The following is a 19,488-nucleotide window of genomic DNA, read 5'->3' on the forward strand; positions in this document are numbered from 1 at the left end:
ATACTTAAAAATCACTATTTTCGTCTTGTGACATTCTGGTTTTTCCTTTTAATAAAACAGCAAGTTTTCATAAAAAATAAAATCCTTCGTTCAAACAGCATTTTTCTCGTATGATACATATAAGACGTTTTCAAGTTATTGTTATTACCGTGAGAAAATTTCTTTTTTCAGAGAATTGATGTATTTCGATAATGTTTAAACACGTTTTGACAAAAACAATTATACAAATTGTACCGTGAAATCACGCTCGGTTTACGATGAAAAAAAGCATTTGAATTATGAATGAAAAAAAAATCTTGAATTTTGCCCGTGACAACCGCATTTAACCCCTTAAGTTTGACGACAATTCACAACATGGGAATCCAGCAGATTCCTTCTGCAAATTCGGGACTCGTTGTAACAGATTAAAAAAGTTTTTGGGAGGTTTGACTCAGTCTGCACTTTTAGTTTTTCGTTTCTCGTCTTTGACGAATATTTGCCAAGAGTGAGAAGAATTTTCGGACGGGTCGGTGCACTTGCAGATATCAGGGTTCTGAGAACAAAGAAGTGGGATTGAAATCTTTGCTGCGAGTGGTGAAATACCGAGTTCGATGGTTAGCGTGGACTGGTTTTTCAACTCTCAGCCACAATGGTTCCAATTAGTGGTGTGTATATATAAGACTCGAGAGCCCGAGGCTTTCCCCGCCATCTTTTTGCGTCATCGTTCTTCTATTATAAGAGGGTAGGTAGGTGCGCGGTATCAACCGGTTAAATATATCCCTCGGTGAAAAGCATACCCGACTCATTCTTGCATTCCAAGTTTTTTTACTTCCGCGTCTCGCTTTCACTCGCAAAAAGACGTTGCGTGATTTTCTCCCACGGTTCATCGATTATGCAATTATAGACTAACGAACGATTCTCCTGTAATATTGAAATTCATTATCGCGGATAATGGCGGAAGATTATCTGCTAGCAAATTACATTCCGGTCTTTGATCTTTTGAGTTGTGTACACAGGGTTCAAATTCCACCAAGCTTAAGCCGCCGCCGGGAATCCCCGCATGTAACCAAGGTGATGCTGCGGGTATAGAAGCTTCGGAGCTTCTGAGAAATGTTAGATACGTGCATTATGCTCACCTATACAGCGTGAGATACGAGAATACTTGACCTTAACTGGGTCAGTCCTGATTAGCCTAGCTGTGTCAAGGCGACGTTCGTCGTTAGGTAGAAATCGGTTTTATGCCGTTTTTGCGCCCGACAGCTCTCTGAGGAATTTGTAATTCATGAAGCTGCGGTGATAATTCGGTCGGTGTTATTAATTTTTTTTTTTTTTTCTTTACGTTTTTCTTCGCCAACGGATATCGATCCCTTCCAATTGTTCGAGACGATATTATTTTTCTATCGTTTTTAATAAGGAAGCAACATTTTTTTCGTCACATCGCAAAATGCACTTCGCATATTTCGCTACTCAGGGCGGATAAATTTTGTGTGAAAGTGTACATTTCGGCTGATTGCATGATCGGGAGACGGATGAAAATATATGCAAAGAGAATTGCTTAGCTCGGGACTCGATTGAAACTAAGCAAAGAATAGACGAAGAAAAAAAATTAATAAAACGAAGCCAGAGGGAGGTTTTAGCTGATGGAATGGCGCGACTGAGCGGGTAGAAAATAGTGAAAAATAAGAATTAAATAATACAAGTAGAGAATATGAAGAAAGCTAAGAAACAGACAAAAAAAAAACAAAACAAAAAAAAAAAAAATCCCGGAAGCGGCAATAGCAATAGCAAAAAAACGTTGGGGTGGAAAAAAAAAGGAAAGAATTTTTTGGCTACGTGCCACATGGCGCACAGTGCCCGAAGCAACGAACATTTGCAACTGGAAAGACCTTTGCACGTATTCGGTTTACCGTATAAATCTGAAAATTTTGTTATACCTCTCCTTGCGATATTACCCAAGGTGTTGGGGAAACATTTCGTATACCTCCCGTTTTTCCCCTTTCACATCAACACCCCTTCCGGTTTCATGCGGAATTTTCCCTCAGGTTTGTATATTCTTGAATCATCTACCGCCTTCCGGGATTCAGATCACAATCGAAATATCCGAGGTTTCGATTTTCTTGGATCCTATGAACTTTGACACTTTTATGTATAATCATTTTTGAATACTGTTACGGTTTTGTACAGGTTCGGAATTTCGGCGTATATGCTGACGTCGTTATTGTATAAAAATGAAAGAAATAAAATAAAATAGACAAGAAAATTTCGTTAATCAAAATTGAAAACGAAAAATGTATCGTGAAAAAATAAACAAGGCGTATACCGAGATTTTTACTCACAATGAAATTACCCTCCGCATTGCGTGTTATTGCGGACTTGATTGGAGTACTTCGTATTTCGCATCCCAATTGTAGTCAGCGAGCTGTAATGACGCGTGGGGCGAAACGAATATGACGTGTGATTGAAAAATGATTAATGGGCATTTACCTCGACACAGGTAATAATATCACGTAAGCAACGAGTGACGGCCTAGAGAGGAAATTTATCAATACATGCTGCGGAATTTTATTATTTAGGTCTGCCAACAACGGGTAATAAATTATTTTGTTAAATGATAATTGGGTATGAATGAAAAACGAAACAAGCTCATGATAATGATTACATTGACATTGATTAATCAGTCTAACATACATATCTTGACTAAACTGTTTAATATTGCGGTACTTTTTTTTGAGATTTTTTCGTGTAATCGGTAATATGAAGTAATTGAATTTTCCAACATCGAAAGTTGTTGTACGTCGTTTGCGTTCTACGGTGTTAAAAAAAAAAAACCTATTTTACTACTATGAATTTGGGAATTAAATGTGAAAAAGGATCGAATAAAAATTTTTAAAAAACACAATTTTCAGACTAACGAGGAACACGAAGCAAAGCGTTTTTTATCATTTTCGAAAGAAAAAATTTTTGCGGGATGCTTTGTAGGCTCGTACCCGACAAGACATCGTTCGATAATTTTATCTACTATCATCAAGATAATGGAAGAGTAATGAAATTTTGGACCTATAGGTGTGTTCATTTTTTAAATATCAAGGCTTGTTTACGCTGAAGGGATTAGTTTTTGGCGGCTGATGGACATGAAATAAGTGAATTAATGCACAAATTCCTTGAATAATGTTATTAAAAAAATGGTTGGAATCAAGAAATAGACTGGCAACACTATAGTAGAGTAGCGTTATCAATACAATTTTAAAATACAGAAAGTCAGGTCAAAGTCAGTAAAAATACAGTCAATGCAGAAAATCTGAAGATTCTATATTTTGCCTTTCCATACTTAGAAGTTTTTTCATTTCTACAATCTGACTTTTTTTATAGGTAGTTCGTCTTTTTGCATTTTGAAATTCCCCACAATTACCACAATATTGGTCATCGCCACTCTTCCATTATGAGGCCATTCTGCTCTTTGACCCCCCTCACAAAAAAACTCAAAATATAAGTGCGAGACAATGCTGTCCCTTTTCTATTCAGCCCCTTGTAATTTTCACGAACATTTCAACAGCGTGCGTGATCAACGCTGTGATTAGACATATCTGAACCGAAGCTGTGCGATAATCGATATGTCGTTCAGCGACAATCCGTAATAATATACCGTGAAATAATTCGTGTCTAAAGTTTAGCATTAAAGTTCGTACATGTAAAAGAGGGTGGAAAAGAACTTCACTTCACTTCGGAGTTATTCTTCGTGCACATATCCGAAAGTAGGCACGTACATACATGAATGTATGCGCAGGATGAAGAAAAATATATGAAAAAAAGCATGCGTGCGCAGGTGCTTGCGATGGAGAGAAAAACGACGCTTTATCCTCCACATCCGTGCTTCTCCACAACTTCTATTACCAACCGTCCACCCTCTAGATGGGTTTAATATGGCCTAGGCTTGCACGGTATGCAGAGCCTGCCGCATTCTCGACTCATCCCCCAGTGGGTGGGGGTTGCCTGCCTCTCCCCCACCTCCCTCCCCCCCGATCGGGCGAATGGCGGGGGCGGAAGGGCGCAATCCGGAGCTTCTAGTCGCTGGCATACTGCGGACTGTACTGCATAGAACTACGTATAGATATAATCGGACACCCGCTATAGGTGTCTTGTATATTCATAACCGAATGCGTTTATTACGTGTTTGCACCCACATAGAATGAATGGTAAGAAAGAGGCAGGGCCCAAAATCTTTGTACTTTTGTTATTGAAATAGAGGGCTGCTGAGTTGTGCACGAAATGAGGTGAATTGTTGCTCGATTAACGGTATGGTTCTGTTGAGGAGGTTGGCCTGTTGAAAATCGAGACTATTTATTCTTTTTATATTAAAGAAAAGCTTGGATGTCGATGCTTTATTTCAATTCGCTTGATGATTGATAAAAATTTGATAGATTCGTTCGATTTCACCATTATATGATGGTTCATTTTTATGATTTTATTATACGAATATTTTTTACAAAATCACCGAAACAGATTACCACGTTTTTTATTAGTCATTTGAATATATCCATTTGTTGATTGTAATCGATATCGCTGCGATGCTTTAAAATTAAATATTCAACGATATCAATATGATCAAAAAAAAAAAAATGATCCAGTGCATTTAGAGAAAACTGTTTTCCGAATAACAATAGCCATCATAGAGTGAATTTGAATCTACTGGATTATTAATAATTTTCTAGCGAATCGAAACGAAGCCCGGTATTCAAGCTTTCGTTTATAATTCCAGTATTTTCTGCTTTCATATTTCTAAAGAGGACTTCGTGACTTACAAACGTAATAATTTACCGAATACTCAAGGCACGACGACTGTGTAATAAAATTAACAAAAAGTATCGAATTCCGGCTGACCAACCATCTCGAAAAAAATGCACAAAATGATACCGGTACATTTCTTATCATTTCTTCACTATTGATCAGAATAATTACACGTGACAGTAAGTGTAATAAAATACGAAGTTCTTCGAGCTTTTAATATATTGATTTCAATCCCAGTGAACCTCGCGCAATTTGTTGTTGTTATTTTCTACTAATTAGAATATCACGAAGAATGATTTAACTCGCTAATTACCAACGTGCACGAATCGTATAATTCCCAGGTAAACAAACACCAGATACTTGTTTTCAAATTCTGAGTAAGGAGAACTTGTCGTCGATGCAGTTGATGCGGCGCTTGAGCGACTTGGCTATAATTAACATGGAGTTAATTGCACGCTTGACATGCGCAGGCACAATTTTCAAACTTATTTCTCCACCCGTGTTTCGCGCATTCGTCCAGGTGCAAGATAAATGAATTTTATAAAATATCGAACCGCAAGTTGGAAGATTTAACCCAAGTTAACCCCCGAGAAGCCTTATTTCATATTTCCCTGTCCCCTTGAGCAGGGAATGTTTAGTCTTCGGCCCATCTTACCTTCCTTGCCTCGGTGGGCAATTGCTTTTCCGTTGCGTCAAGACCATTTATAACAATCAGGCTTTGTCGCGCGAGTTTGTTTAAAATCCTCTATTTATCATAAATATACATACCTGTCTGCCTATATAATGCACAAGAGAAATCCCCTCCTCCTACGGTTTTAACAAAGCTTTAAAATAAACTTCCTGCAACCTCGACAAGTTCGCCGCTTTGCCCTCCTCGACGATTCTTCCCCAGGCTCAAAACTAGCAAAACTAATAAAATTCGCCAAATTTCCATCCTACGTTTCTTCCGAAGTTTCAGTCAATCCTGCAAATATTTCGTATTTTTTTTTCTTCTTACTCGTCCATTTTCACTTGCCAATATTTTACAGAAATTGCACTGCGCTGCTATAATGTGCGTAAAAAAAAAGTTTCCATCCAACTATATCGTTCCGTTTCAACAAACTTTTTGCCAACGTAAAATACATCCTTTATCTCTGCAGCGTCGATCGCTTACCAACCTTTGACAGATTCGATTCGGATAACGATTTAAAAGTCCCGCAGCGGAGATGTTACAGCTTTAAAGATATTCTATTAAACTTAAGCACCTCGTCATCTTCGACGGGAGTTGACGAGTTCGGACATTAACTCCGCCGGTTTCTCCTGCCGTTCAATTCGAATAAGTGAAAAATAAGTAAAATCCGATTACAACGCGCCTATTCTAAGTCTGAACGCATCATCCACTCGCCGCCCTTCTATTGTCGCATATAAAGCCTCTACTTCTTTCGTTGAAATCTGATGACGGTTTCACGGTGAAAAATTGTCATCTTCTCAGCACGCAGCGACCAGGTTAATGGATTTTTAAAACATGTTACACGTCCTGCCTTACAAAGGACATTAACGATACCAAACCACCCGATATATATGTGTGATATAATTTTGCGATCTCATGCCGCGTTCTTGAGCTTGGTTATCGGTGACGCCCTCCGTGAAAATCTACGCATTAATTCTCTACTTTATGGTAGACATAAAAGCAAAAGTATACACTTGAATTTAACTAGGCGGATATCATGTTCGTGATAAATGTGATGCCAGAATTTGCGTGGCAGAAAAAACCACGGTATGTATCGTCCCCTGCGAGGAAAGTTTTTAAATGGGAGTTGCAATTGGATCTCATTGAATCAAGAAGACGGGTACTATGAGCTTTTGACAAATGGGAATACGCTATTGTTTTTGAACTAAGAAAACAACGATGTACGAATAAAAGTATTCAATATTCTCTCTGAATAATTGTAGTTCAACGATCATCAACAATTTATAATGGTCGTGAAAAATATACGTGAGACACCATTATTTTGGAAGACAGCTCAGTTCTTGTAAGGTTTCTGGTTAATAGTTCATTTAATTTCAAATTCTCCAAGAACGTTCAAATCTTCGGAAAAGAAGTTCCTATCTTTTGAAAAGATTTCTCGTAAACGAAACCTGTTATGTAATTTTTACTGAAATATTAATGTTAATAGTCATCTCTTAAAGTTTCGATGACTGGTTATCGTTGATTCAAGTGTAAACGGATATATTATTATTTCAAAGCCATGTCAAGTATAAACTGCAAATTTTCATTGACCTGATGTATCGAGAATCGAACAAAGGAAGGCTCAATGGATTAAACTAGACATCAGAAGTTCTATATTTTGTGCGAAGGAAACATTCTTAAAAGTTTCAACAGCATCTTTGATGCTCTCTTCTTGTCAAATGCGAAGTTAGCAAGCACACAATTGTATATTGTATTATAAAGTACTGGTGCGGGATAAATTCAGTTCGAAAGTTCACGAGGTCAGAGACTTACAACGAAGTATCGACTAAATCTCACGTGCGTTACATGGGCGTGGTACATTTATCGATTGAATTTAAAATACATTTAAATGACGCAGGCCAAGTTAAAGCTAATGGTGGTTAGATAATGGGTATAGTATTCAACAAGTGACGTAGCGTTCCGATTGGCTGGCTGATAGACAATTCGTTATTCCACATCAGATCGCAGTGTTCGTGGGGCGGGGGGGGGGGGGGGGGAGGGTTTCGGTTGAAACGATTTGAATCAGCGACGAACAGAAACAGAGGTCTTCATTGATACCGAATTCGGTGGGTAAGCCTGCGTCATCGGAACCTGCCGGCAGAGATTGGTCTGAGTTGAAAACGATTACGGAGTTTGAGGTCCGTTTGACGTCACCGTCAGATTTATCTCTCACATTGTTTTCGGCGCGATAACTGTCAACTGTATTACAGTAGCGTAGATGGATAGGAGAGATCGGTCAACTTGGGCGTCACTTGACTTCGGTTCTTATACGTGTGACATATATTATGCGAACAATTTATATTTTGATAACTAGTTGCTTACAGAGATGATTATTCTTCTTTAAGATATCATCGAGTTTGATGATCGAGCGAAAAGTTGGCAAAGAAAAATCTTCTCAAAGTGTACACACCACCTTTGACGTTCGTGTCGAAACTCCGTGTTGCAAAATTTATGCTGACTCTCTGAGACAAAGTTTCCAGTTACTTGAGGTTCTCAAGTTTATGCTTTAATTGAGTCTTGCACTTACTCTCTACCGATGCAAATAATAAGTAAATCAGTGGCGTGAATCGCTCTCTTGTACAGATACAGCTTGTGACTTCTCCTTTGTGACGGTTTAACAATCGCCATTTATTTCCTTCGAAATGAGTTTGTACAGCTTTCGCGAACAAATCGTCCCCTCCGAATGTCGTAAGAAATGATAAACCGTTCTAACGAATTTAATTATTTAGCAACCGGAATCAATTGGAAACCCTCTTTTCGTTCGGAAATAAGACTTTCCTCCCGCCCTGTATTTTTTCTTAGCGAACATTCGCATGGCGTTCATCTGCCTACTCACCGTGACAACACAAATCCATGTATACCTGTAATAACTCACATTATTTGTTGTAAACACATAAATCATCGCGGTGGAGCAGATTGCAAAATGGACGAGGAACCTGGAAGGGGATTCACGGAGTTGTGAAACATCTTTGTCAGTTATCAAAGTGTATATCCGCGGAAAAGTAGGACGCGAGTTGTAGCAGCTCGGTACCTTGTATCCAGACATATACTATATTTCATACCACCCCTCATCCTCCTCTTTTCCTTCAACCATTATCTTTCGCACAGGAAGCCGCTGTTCTGCCGCAAACCTGAGCTAATGAATTCGTCAACCTGTCAAATGACGGATGCAACCGTTCAGAATTTCCCGAAACACACGGAGAAGGTGTAGATGTAGGCGTATATCTGTACACTGGACAGGTTCGCCCTCAGCGAATGAAATGACGGCACCACGGATCGATCGACCGACGGATACTTGCACGGTGATTGTAATTTCTAACCAACGTGTAAACGTTACAACGTTTATTGCTACACCTAGGACGGAACGTAGTTTCAAAGCTTTTGCATAATTTCTCCAGACGCGGATGGTGGCGATCGGTAAAGCTAATCGGACGCTAAGAGTTTCCTGTAAATTTGCGTAAAATTGGCTATGAGTTGACCGGATGAAACGAGAGTGAGGTTTGATAAGCTTCGCGTTCGCACAACTCTTGAACGACTGACAAGGAGTTACTGGAAAACCAATACCAAGCCGAAGCCGGGGTTCTTTGTCTGTCCGCTCACACACTCGACTTCCAATATATATACATCTGGTCGAGTTTTGTGGTCGAGCATCCGACCGTACGAGCTGTTTGTATCGTATCACATACACGGATGTGTGCGTTTATCCTACATGTGCGCCGTAGATACCCTACATCTCGAGGACTATGTATAAATAAACCAGTAGCGGGTATCCGAAAGGTACCGAGAAGTTGGAAAGAGCCCTTAAAGCGGGGTCCGATAACGTCGTAAACTTGAGGCTGGACGGATATTATCTCATCTAGTCTCGTTGACGAAATTTTACAGCCAGCTGATTTCACCGGAAGAATGCTGAAGGATGTACCTCAAGGCTTCCGATACTCGAAAAATATCGACATTGGTATTAAACTCACGGGAGCTGGTTGAGAAGACTCGTCAGTTTGATCATTTTTAGCTTCGGACGAGAATAAAGGAGACCTCGAAGACATTTTAATTCGTTTTTGCAAAGCTTTTATACGACTTTTACGCGATTGTGAGAATATTTTGCTACCCGCTCTTGCAACTTTAACCTTACACACCGATGGTTGCAATTACAAGAAATATTGACCGGTCGTTTCTACGCAACCTGTGTTGTCTGAGACAGCAGCGCTCTACCTCATCTGCTTTAACGATAAAGTGCGTTACCGCAGAATCGAGATCTACGCCGGATGATACGATCTGTGATTAACGTTTCTGAAACAGGAATTACGAAAGTCGTCCAGTCGCAGCCGAAGCTTAGCTTGTTAATTCCCTGTCGATTCGATCGTCGGAAGATGAAACGCGAGATTGAAGTCAAGGATATTCTCATCGTCAGCTGATGTAGTACAATTAGGAGTCAAATGAATCGTGATAGGATATCAGAAGACGAATTATTGGAAAGGAAGTAAAGCGTGATTCGAGTAATCAATTAACATTCCAATTAATTCCAGTTCATTTGACGGTATTCAAACAGCCGGTACCGGTCTTGGTAAATGATTTACATCAGGATTACAAGTATTATTGTTAACCGACGGAGAGAGGTCCGAGAAGGCTCGCTGAACAGATCAATCGTTCAGGAATGAAACCGTTGACACTTCCAGGTCTACAACAAAGGGCTGAAAGATTGAAGAGAGAACGAGGGGATTTCTGGGCTGAGTGTACGGTGAACGTTTTGATTAAAGTGAAGCGTTAACGTCCTGCGCGTTACGTGTTTCGTCAAGTTAAGACCGGCTGGAAAAAAAAAGAAGGAAATATCAGAAATCGAGAGAAAGAGAGAATGGGCGGGTACTACAAGGATGAATAAGCTCTATTGATTTCGGCCAACAACCCCCTCAAAATACACCTACCCCACTTTTATTTTCGAGCACTCGATGCTGCGCGTTATCCAACTAACCAATCTCTGTACCGATAATCATAATCGTTTGAATAAATTCTTTCAAGCCTTACGAGAGTTGATAATATACGTACCTAAGCGGTGAATAGAATTACAGCTTTCTCAAATCAATGGAACAAAGTCTTGGCTTAAAAAAAAAAAAAAAATATATATATAGATACACCTCAACATGGGTGACGTTATATTGTTGTAATTTATTTGCTTCATTTATTTATTTTTTTTTGCTCCAGTCGGAAACAGAAATTGTTGTTGGTTTCTCTGCTTTATACGCGTTATTGGAGTTTTTCATGCGAAGATCCAATCGGTAAATCTTCTCCTTGGAAAATATTCTGCGAGGAAAATCGCCGGCGAATCCTTTGTATGAAGAATTTGGAAAGACTTTGCCGCCTGCCTATTTGTTCGAGCATTACTTTACATTCAGAAATGGTCTTCCTGTTCACCACGCCCGCAATGTTTGCTTAGGTTTTGTGTATTTTCGCCCGATCCTCGAGCTCAATATTAACTTTACCCGGAGGTATTCACGCGGAAATGTACAGGAAATTTGTGCTAGTTGTTAACGCATTAATCGATTATTTTTACCGCCGAAAATCTTGTAATCCTTTATTGCGTGAGTGTTTAGCAAACATATAGCGTTATAACGAGATTTCGAACAATTTTTTGGCGCATTAAGGTAGTTTTGAGAAGCTCTGATACTTTTCCTTGGTCTGCAGTTTTTACAGATTTATCCGGTGTCTGGTATTTTGAATTTTTTTGCTCTTACGAATCGGCGAAATTTTCTTTGTACAGAAACAAACGGGATCTCGATGCAATTTTATCAACAACCGAAGAAAACAATCGAATATCAAAGTACTCTTGACGAAAATTTTTTTATTGCAAATGTTGAAATGAATTTCTCTCTATAATCAAACTCTCTCGGGATTATTCAAATGTAAAACTGAAAGGAGTAGCGAGACGTAACTGATACGCTTCGTATAGAATGCCCAGCATATGCGTATTCGGTGACCCATTTATCCTAACAACGACGATACTGCACGGATCTGCTTTGAATCCACGACTTGTTGCCTGATTTTGTACGCGTACGCGTCATAGATATCTTGGCTCGAAGCTTGCGAGTCAAATTTTCATTCCACGTAGAAACTTCTTTTGAGCATATTTAGTCTATACGTATAACGAATACTTTGGTCGTTGAAGATAAAATTTAGCGGATCGATATTGACGATATTTTTTCGGTATATTTCTGGCGTTTACGACGATACTCGGCTACTAATGTGTTTCTGTATCTATATACCACAACAAAGTAATTATGCTTCGGCAGATTCTAAACCCCTGGCCTGGATTGATATAGAGCAATAATTTGGTCGACGATATAACGTATTTTTATGATATGTATATCAGTCCGCTTCTACGTTACAGTGCCCAGCGACTAATTTTCGCATGGTACAATGAAAGAGGGCGGAGAGTAAAAGACGACAAGCAATTACCGAAGAAAAAGAAAAAGACCACCTAAATTCTCCTTTGAACGTCGACGACGAGACAGGCGATGAAAGATACGAGGAAAATCACTCCGCCGATTCGCCAAAACTTGGCACGATGCTCACCTACCAGTCTTCAGATTTCACGCTTAAGTTAATTAAGTGGCCGGCAAAGGCGATGAGGCCGCAGTTCCGTCGAAGGTTGGCGGTGGGTAATGCGAAATGTGCCTCGGCCACACGTAGGTATAATGCCTGTACGTAGACCTACTTAAAGCGCAGCAAAGGATCACAGGAGGACGAGGAGAAAGGTACTCAGTGTACCCAATGAACGTTGATGGGAGCATCACCTCTTCGCAAACCTGATTACCACTCTCCCTTGCCCCTCGCAGGCGGCAGAGAAGAGGACCTAGAGAGAGGCACGTGACTCTGTCACATAGAGTTCACCGGCAAGATTATGACCCCCGCAAAACCCACAGCTTCGAGCTATTTCCCATCGGTCGATGATTGGCCAAAATTGAACCGCGTTCCAATTCCCGTTCAACTGTCTCCAGGAATATTCTACTCGGGCGATTAGACTCTTCCGGATCACGAATCGTGTCGGTCAAATCCTCATCACGTGTCAAGGAAAGTCACCCGATATCCACTCGATCATGCCGTTTCCAGTTACTGCAAATTGGTACTCTCACTCGGTGCATGATCAATGCTTCATCGAGTCAATTACGTCCCACGTTTAGTTTCAACCTCGAGTTGTGCGTCTAATGTTCGGTTTATTTCTCACACTGAGACAGTTATAAACGCACATTCGTTAAGTGCGTCACGATGATCGGATTAAAGTCAGGAACAGGGTGATCCGATGTTCAGCTGGGTAACTCGTACGAGTGTGATTTTTTCCATCTTGGCATGTTTATTATTTGTTTTACTCTGTAATTGAACAGTAGCTTGTGGGTGTCGTATGAGAAGGCATACAAGGGATTTAATTTTGTCCCCTGTTCCAAAGTGAAGATAAGAATTCAAACTTGTTTCGTTAAATTTACAAATCAAGCATACGCGCACCCTCTGCGCCAATAATTCAGCCCTGATATTTCACGTCCACTATAAATTTTCGAAAAATTGCAATCGCTAAGAGACCGGTGCATCCCTTTTAGTTCACGAAGTAATTACAGAATTCCAGACGAACCGAACTCGGAGTTCAATGTAACGAATGTGCGTTGGGGAACGAAAGATGAAAGAAGAAACGTCCCTTTGCTACCCGTGCTACTTGTCATTGTTCGTAACACTTCCATGTAGCAGCCCGTGGTTTTCACACCCGAAAAAGTTCAGGAGCGAGGAGTGTTGGTGGTGATGGGCGGAGATTGGAATGAACTCCTAGACAAAGTTCGGTCGGACGTTGGTGCGTTCGCCATGGAGCAAAGCTCCTTTGTCAAGTTCGACCAAAGGACCAGACCGCAGGAATCCTGACGTTTTACTTATCGTCGTATGCCGCGATATTTCTGGAATTTGACTGGGAAGTTTTAGGTAATTCGGTTCACGTGTGTGTGGTATTGGGGGCATTGTGCCTCTCTCGCGAGTGCTGCAGAAGCGAGATATTATTGAAGCACTAGATTCTAGGAAATTGCTGCACTCGCTCCTACGGCTGTAATTGCATCTATTGGGAAACGAGTGAATCTTTCATCGCGCCCTTTCGGCTCCCCGGTATGCATACGTAGATACATTTATTCACCGTTTATCGTTCGCGCATATTCAACGAGTGGCTTGTTTGTGTTCCCCGTTGGTACGTTTAGTTTAATTGCTCAAACACGCAACTTTTCTCACCATGCGTACTCGTAATCGTCCAACGAAGCTCACCCCGGTGTTTCTACACGTAATCAGTTGTTCGTGGCCACATATTTTGAGCTTGGTTGCCAAGAGACGAGTTCAAAGTGGTCAAGGTATCGGCCGTAAATTGACGAAATTGTGGTTCACAAAGAGCTTTTGTCACCTGCAGGTCACGTGTGAGCAGCGTTAATTCCTGGGACCTGCAAGCTCTCAGATGTGGTTCACGATCATCAACCAGACTCTTTGGAATCCTCGGGAAGCGGATCTGCGGAGCCTAGAAAAAAGGATAGTTTCATAGAACCACAGTTTTTAGGGAACACTGGGCGTCGGGAATTCTCACGCACAATTAATCCACAACACTGGCCGACCTCGTTCTTGTTCAGTCCAAACCGTGAACTCGTTCAGATCGATACCAAATTTCGGAGCCTTGTACTTAGACGGCGTACCAAAAATACCAAGCAACCGATATTTTCATGTATGTGTATACAACGTGACATCGGATCTAACGATTATACATAATAACAGGTGAAGTCAGAGGGTTCGGTGATCGTTTAGTTAATTCCCTGCTGTTTTATTTTCCGTGTGTCCATCCGAATCTTTTACACATGTCGCACTGCATAATGTATGAGGTTCTTCTGCGATTCGTAACGATTATTCATCAAAGTATAACGTTCCTTTCCCCTCCCTTTCCCCTGTGTTTTACCCTCCTCCTCGCTGAACCCTGCATCAGGTGTCCGGATGAATTCGCTGGCTCGTGAAGGGGAAAAACAAACGTTTGGCAAGTTGGAGAAAGGCATAGAAACTGCAAGATATCCGGTGGTGCTGCAATCGCGATTCCTCTGGCTCAATTGTTTCCGCGCAATTCTGTAGCTCCCTTTCTCCCTCGCTCTCTCTCTCTTTTTCTCTCTCTCTTCGCTTCGCCTCTAGAAAAGTCTAGACTTGTTGTCGAGTTTGGAGCGGAGACGTATCAGAGCGGAGCTTTGCGGGCTGTTGTATACGACTGTATTTTGCGAAGCGTCAATCGGCGCCTGAGCTGAGTGCAAACGGTTAAATTGCAAAGACGGCGCAGGCTTGCCTGGCTGGCTGGGTGGCTCTCCTGGATAGTCGAGATAATGTCCGGAGGAATCTTGCAGGGTCTGTGTACCTCCGCTTGCCTACGAAGTACTCGGTGCAAATGGGGTGTGCCTAACGATACGCTTCCTCTTGGCGAACTCGTTCTTACCCATGTATACGTATACATATGTATACGTGTGTCTATGTACGTACCCAACGAGTATGTATATATCCGCCTTCTCGCAAAGTTTAGGCACTTTGCGAAACACAAGACACCGACGTCTTTCTGCAGGGAAGAGCCGGAGGAATGGGGTCCTTCAAGTTTTGTCCCACTCTCAGCCTCGGCCCCGTCTTTCGAACACGTATAACCCTGCAGCAACGGCGTCAAACACCTATGAGCTTAACTCACAAACCTATCTCTATACGCGCCCACCTCCGTTCGTGCATTATTCAAACGCATGTAACGTTAGGGTGGACCTAAGATGGATACGTACAGGTACCTACGAAGTTGTCCCCTCGCACGGATTCCCATTTCACACTGTCGCGCCATTCCGTGTTTTACGAAGGATGTAAAATATCGCAAAAGTTTATTTACCCTGTGACTTGTACAAGCCACGTTGTACAACCGTGTATGTGTATCCACTTTCAATCGTTATTTATATTCCCTGTTTACGAGAAGGCGGAATTCTATTCACTTCGAAAATCAAGAAACTCATATTGAAATTATATTTTAACGGATATTTTTCTACGGAAACTTTATTTTATTGTCATTCTAGTGAATGAGAAGTGAAAAAATTAAAATTGAAAAGTTTTATCATGACGTAGGTATAATAACTGTGTTCGGTGAATTTGACAAACTGTCAACTGCCGGGTTTATATTAACGAAGTATAAAGTTCTTTCTCGAATCACAATCCGGCCAAAGGATCTAAAAAATCGAAATTTTCATCCTCCACATCCGCTCCACGTTTAGAAAATAACTTGGTGCGGTACAAGCGATTTTTGAGCGCTGCTTTTGTAGGATTGATAATCTCAAGAAATCCTGTACATATCTCATTTTTTTTTAAATTACCGAATTACAATATTCAAGATATTTTATGATATTCCTGATCAAGCGAAGTCGTGAAAGAAATCAAATTTTCGACAAACTCCAATCCATACGACCGAATCTGCGGTTTCCCCATTAGTCAATGTTAAGCGATGCTAATTCTCTGAACAAAATGTCAATGGCGGATTTACGATGTTCAGAGAATCGATTCATTAGCTTCTTTTAAAATCAATCAAGCTGCACAAATCTAATTTCCATTAGTTTGGTAACAGAGTTCACGTTGCCGGTAATCATTCGACGAGTACAGAGAGTCGGCATAAGGATGAGAATCCCGTAAAGAGATTCGAAAAGTTTGTAATACATTTAAATTGGCTGGGTTTCAAAGTGGTAGAATGTTGAGGAAGTAAAATACGTGCATCTGCAGCTGTATGCGAGACGCGGAAATACAACAGTGTGATTGCGATTTCTTATTTCGAATCGTAAGGCAACAGATCGATCCCCCCTCGTTTTCCTCGCAGGTAGTGTACAGAAGTAAGAAGCCATAATCCGCGAATGGTCCATAAAACTGGTGAGCGGCTAAACTTCAAGACGATATCAAATACTGTTTCGGAGGCCGGATCGATGAAATTCACGATCTATTCACAAATTCTCCACACTTGTCGGCAGCTGTTTCAAGCGTACAGAGAACTGAGGTTCGAAATGCGCGCACTTTCTCTGTCAACCGGGAAATTCCCTAACCTTGCGAATTTCATCTCGAGTTGATCCTCTCAAGTTTCAAAGAGTGGGGCTAAAGGCACTCGGGAATAAACAGTCACAGGCAGGCCTGCTGCATTTTTCATGATACGAATCGTGCCTACGGCTCTTGTATAATACCGGATTATTTCGGCGATGCGACCCGTAGGGACCCCTAATTATAGGAAAATCAGTGTACAAATCCACTCCGAGCAGCACCGAGCTGCTACTACTTGTACCCTGATTTGCTTATAATCAGGGAAGATAAGCCCGACTGATCATATGCCCATGGAAAACGAGAAATCGTCCGGTTAATTTTCGCCAATTTATCGATCTTCCGTAATTTTATCACGTACACGTATTTTGGCAGACCCGTGTACCTCAACTGAGAGAAAATCGGTTATGCGTCGATCCGAGCTTTCGTGCTTTTGCCTCCGCCTTTTGGTGTATGGATCAGCGCGAATCGCGATCTAATCTCTAACCAGCAGACCGGCAATTCACGCTTTGTATCACTGGCAGCGGCCGCGGTTAGCAACTCATCGAATGTTCGCCCGGCGGCGAGCGGCCCTTTGTCTTCGTTTTAATCTCATTTTTACTCGTCGGTATCGCGGATGTCCTTTTGGTCACTGTTCGAGACCGGAGGGTCGAAGAGAATCGATTTACCGAGGAAACGGCGTGCAGTGCGGGATTTAATTGCACGGTGTAACGATACCTGCAATTTTTCCAATTTTGCAAAACTGTTTGCACTCGGAGAGATTTTCCATACCCGCAAAGCAGGGTATTTGGATCGTCGCGGATCAGCGACGGAACGCGGCTTCGCAGGGTTTTCGCTTACGGAAAGAAGATTATCCTTTTCGGTAATTGTGCAGTTCGCCGATCTGTGGCTGTGCGGGCAAAAGCTCGAAAAGCAAAAGGCAAATGTGCTAAATGGAAATTTGTTATTCGACTGTTGTTCGACCGAGAGCGAGGGGCTTAAACTCGCACACCTAGTACAGTTGCCAATGCCGTACGTGCAGCTCTGGAAATAATAGCTGCACCTACGACGTTTCGCAGTCGAGTCAGCTTGTCCGCATTTTGCGCAAAACAACTGTTGCCCATGCAGCCATAGAGGGTGAGAATATCACAGGTATATATCGTGTGCATTCGGACTACTTCCGGAAAACAATTCAGTTGAAACGAGTTTGAATACCTTCACCTCTAATTTCCACAAAATCACAAACCGTCTTTTTGTCGGTCAGTCAATCATTTTTCCAATGTTCGTTTAGCCCAGCTGTCATTCGGTATTCAGGTCGAAGCGAACTCTCCGTTTCACACGCCTTTCATGAAATTATATACCGCTGACAGACTCGGTTGTACCAACAAAAAATAAAGCTTGACACGAATTGCAATATGAGTTGTATACTGTAAGAAAGAATTTTTGTGTAAAACAAAGTCATAACAATTTTATACGCTAGATGCATTTGTTGTGTACACTTTTCCTTTAGATCCTCTTTTTTCATACGTCGTCAACTGTACGTTTCTATAAAATGTGTCACTAGAATTACTTGACGATCGGAAAATGTTAGAACGACACGCGACTTGATAAGTATACGTGTATCTGCGTGTTTACTATGTATACAGGGTGTCCCTAAATTGCCTCCCACGGACTAGCCAGCATAATACCTCGTTAAAATCCAACCGAGAATTTCTTTTCCGGAAGATCGTCCGACGCATAGTTTTTGAATTATAAGCGATAGCGCTAGGCCAATCAGAGTGCACCATTTCATCTAGATTTGCCGCCACGGAAATTGCTGTTTTGTTCGTCTGGGTGAATTATTATTATTTGTTTACGAATTAAATATCGGCACCTCCCCTTTTTCGCTGCTGTACCCCTTATGCTTGAGGATGCGCTTCTGTTTACACACACAAGTGTGCGCCCATGGATGTGCGGCCGGCAGCGTATGCCGCGGCAACAATACCGAGGTCAGCGCTCGAGAAGGGGTACAACAGGGAGAGAGGGGAGGTGCCGATATTTAATTCGTAAACGAATAATAATAATTCACCCAGACGAACAAAACAGCAATATCCGTGGCGGCAAATCTAGATGAAATGGTGCACTCTGATTGGCCTAGCGCTATCGCTTATAATTCAAAAACTACGCGTCGGACGAGCTTCCGGAAAAAAAATTCTCGGTTGGATTTTAACGAGGTATCATGGTGGCTAGTCCGTGGGAGGCAATTTAGGGACACCCTGTATATAGGTCAGGGTTCGTGCACACCTTGCACACACACAAAAAAAAAAAGGAAAAAATGTGCAGAGCGCTCAAAGCCGGCGTGTTACACATTAGAGTTACATGGTAAAAGGATATATATTCCTAGCCGAACAAAGCGGGTCTTATTGATTGCAGGAGCTGGTAGTTTTACAAATATACCCGCTGCTTACTTGACCAGTTTAACAATAAAGTCTAACCCATTTCGCTTACCTTTATAACTGCTTGTACGGCATTTTCACACGGAATAAAACGTTGCGCGAGATGTGTGGAAAAAAAAAAATGGAAGAAAAACGGAAGAAATAAAGACGATAACTTTTTGAGGGAAACAAGTTTAAAAAAAAAAAAAGAAAGGACAAGAAATTATCCAAATTCAAAACGACAGGAAGAAAAGTTGAATTTTCAGTATAACACCGCGAACAATGCCATGTTCACTTTGCCTCATTTAATCCCCCACGGTCACCACTTCAACCCTCTCTGGACGAGGTGAAACGGAGGCGAAAGTGAAATTCGGTGACGAATTTCGACTCGTTCCGCATCCTGAAATATTATATGATAATCTATCCTATCCCCTCACTTCAGGAACGTACCTATCTTAGAAAGGCAAAAGTAACGGATCTAAGGAGATACGCGATCGCGCTTATGCATCGCGTCTGCACGGCGGCTGCGAATGCCGAGGTCCC

The 19,488-nt window shown here is 41.4% G+C and overlaps 1 protein-coding gene across 2 annotated transcripts in view; it reads right to left on the reverse strand.

The window, feature by feature from the left end:
* Positions 1-19,488, reverse strand: part of LOC124221536 (uncharacterized) — a 33,684-nt gene extending 14,196 nt beyond the window's left edge. For both annotated transcript variants that reach the window (XM_046631649.2, XM_046631650.2), the window contains exon 1: positions 19,019-19,488. The gene's annotated coding sequence lies outside the window, so the exon portion shown is untranslated. The remainder of the gene's footprint in view (positions 1-19,018) is intronic.

The sequence above is a fragment of the Neodiprion pinetum genome, chromosome 6, assembly GCF_021155775.2.
Source record: "Neodiprion pinetum isolate iyNeoPine1 chromosome 6, iyNeoPine1.2, whole genome shotgun sequence".
NCBI classification, from domain to species: Eukaryota; Metazoa; Arthropoda; class Insecta; order Hymenoptera; family Diprionidae; genus Neodiprion; species Neodiprion pinetum.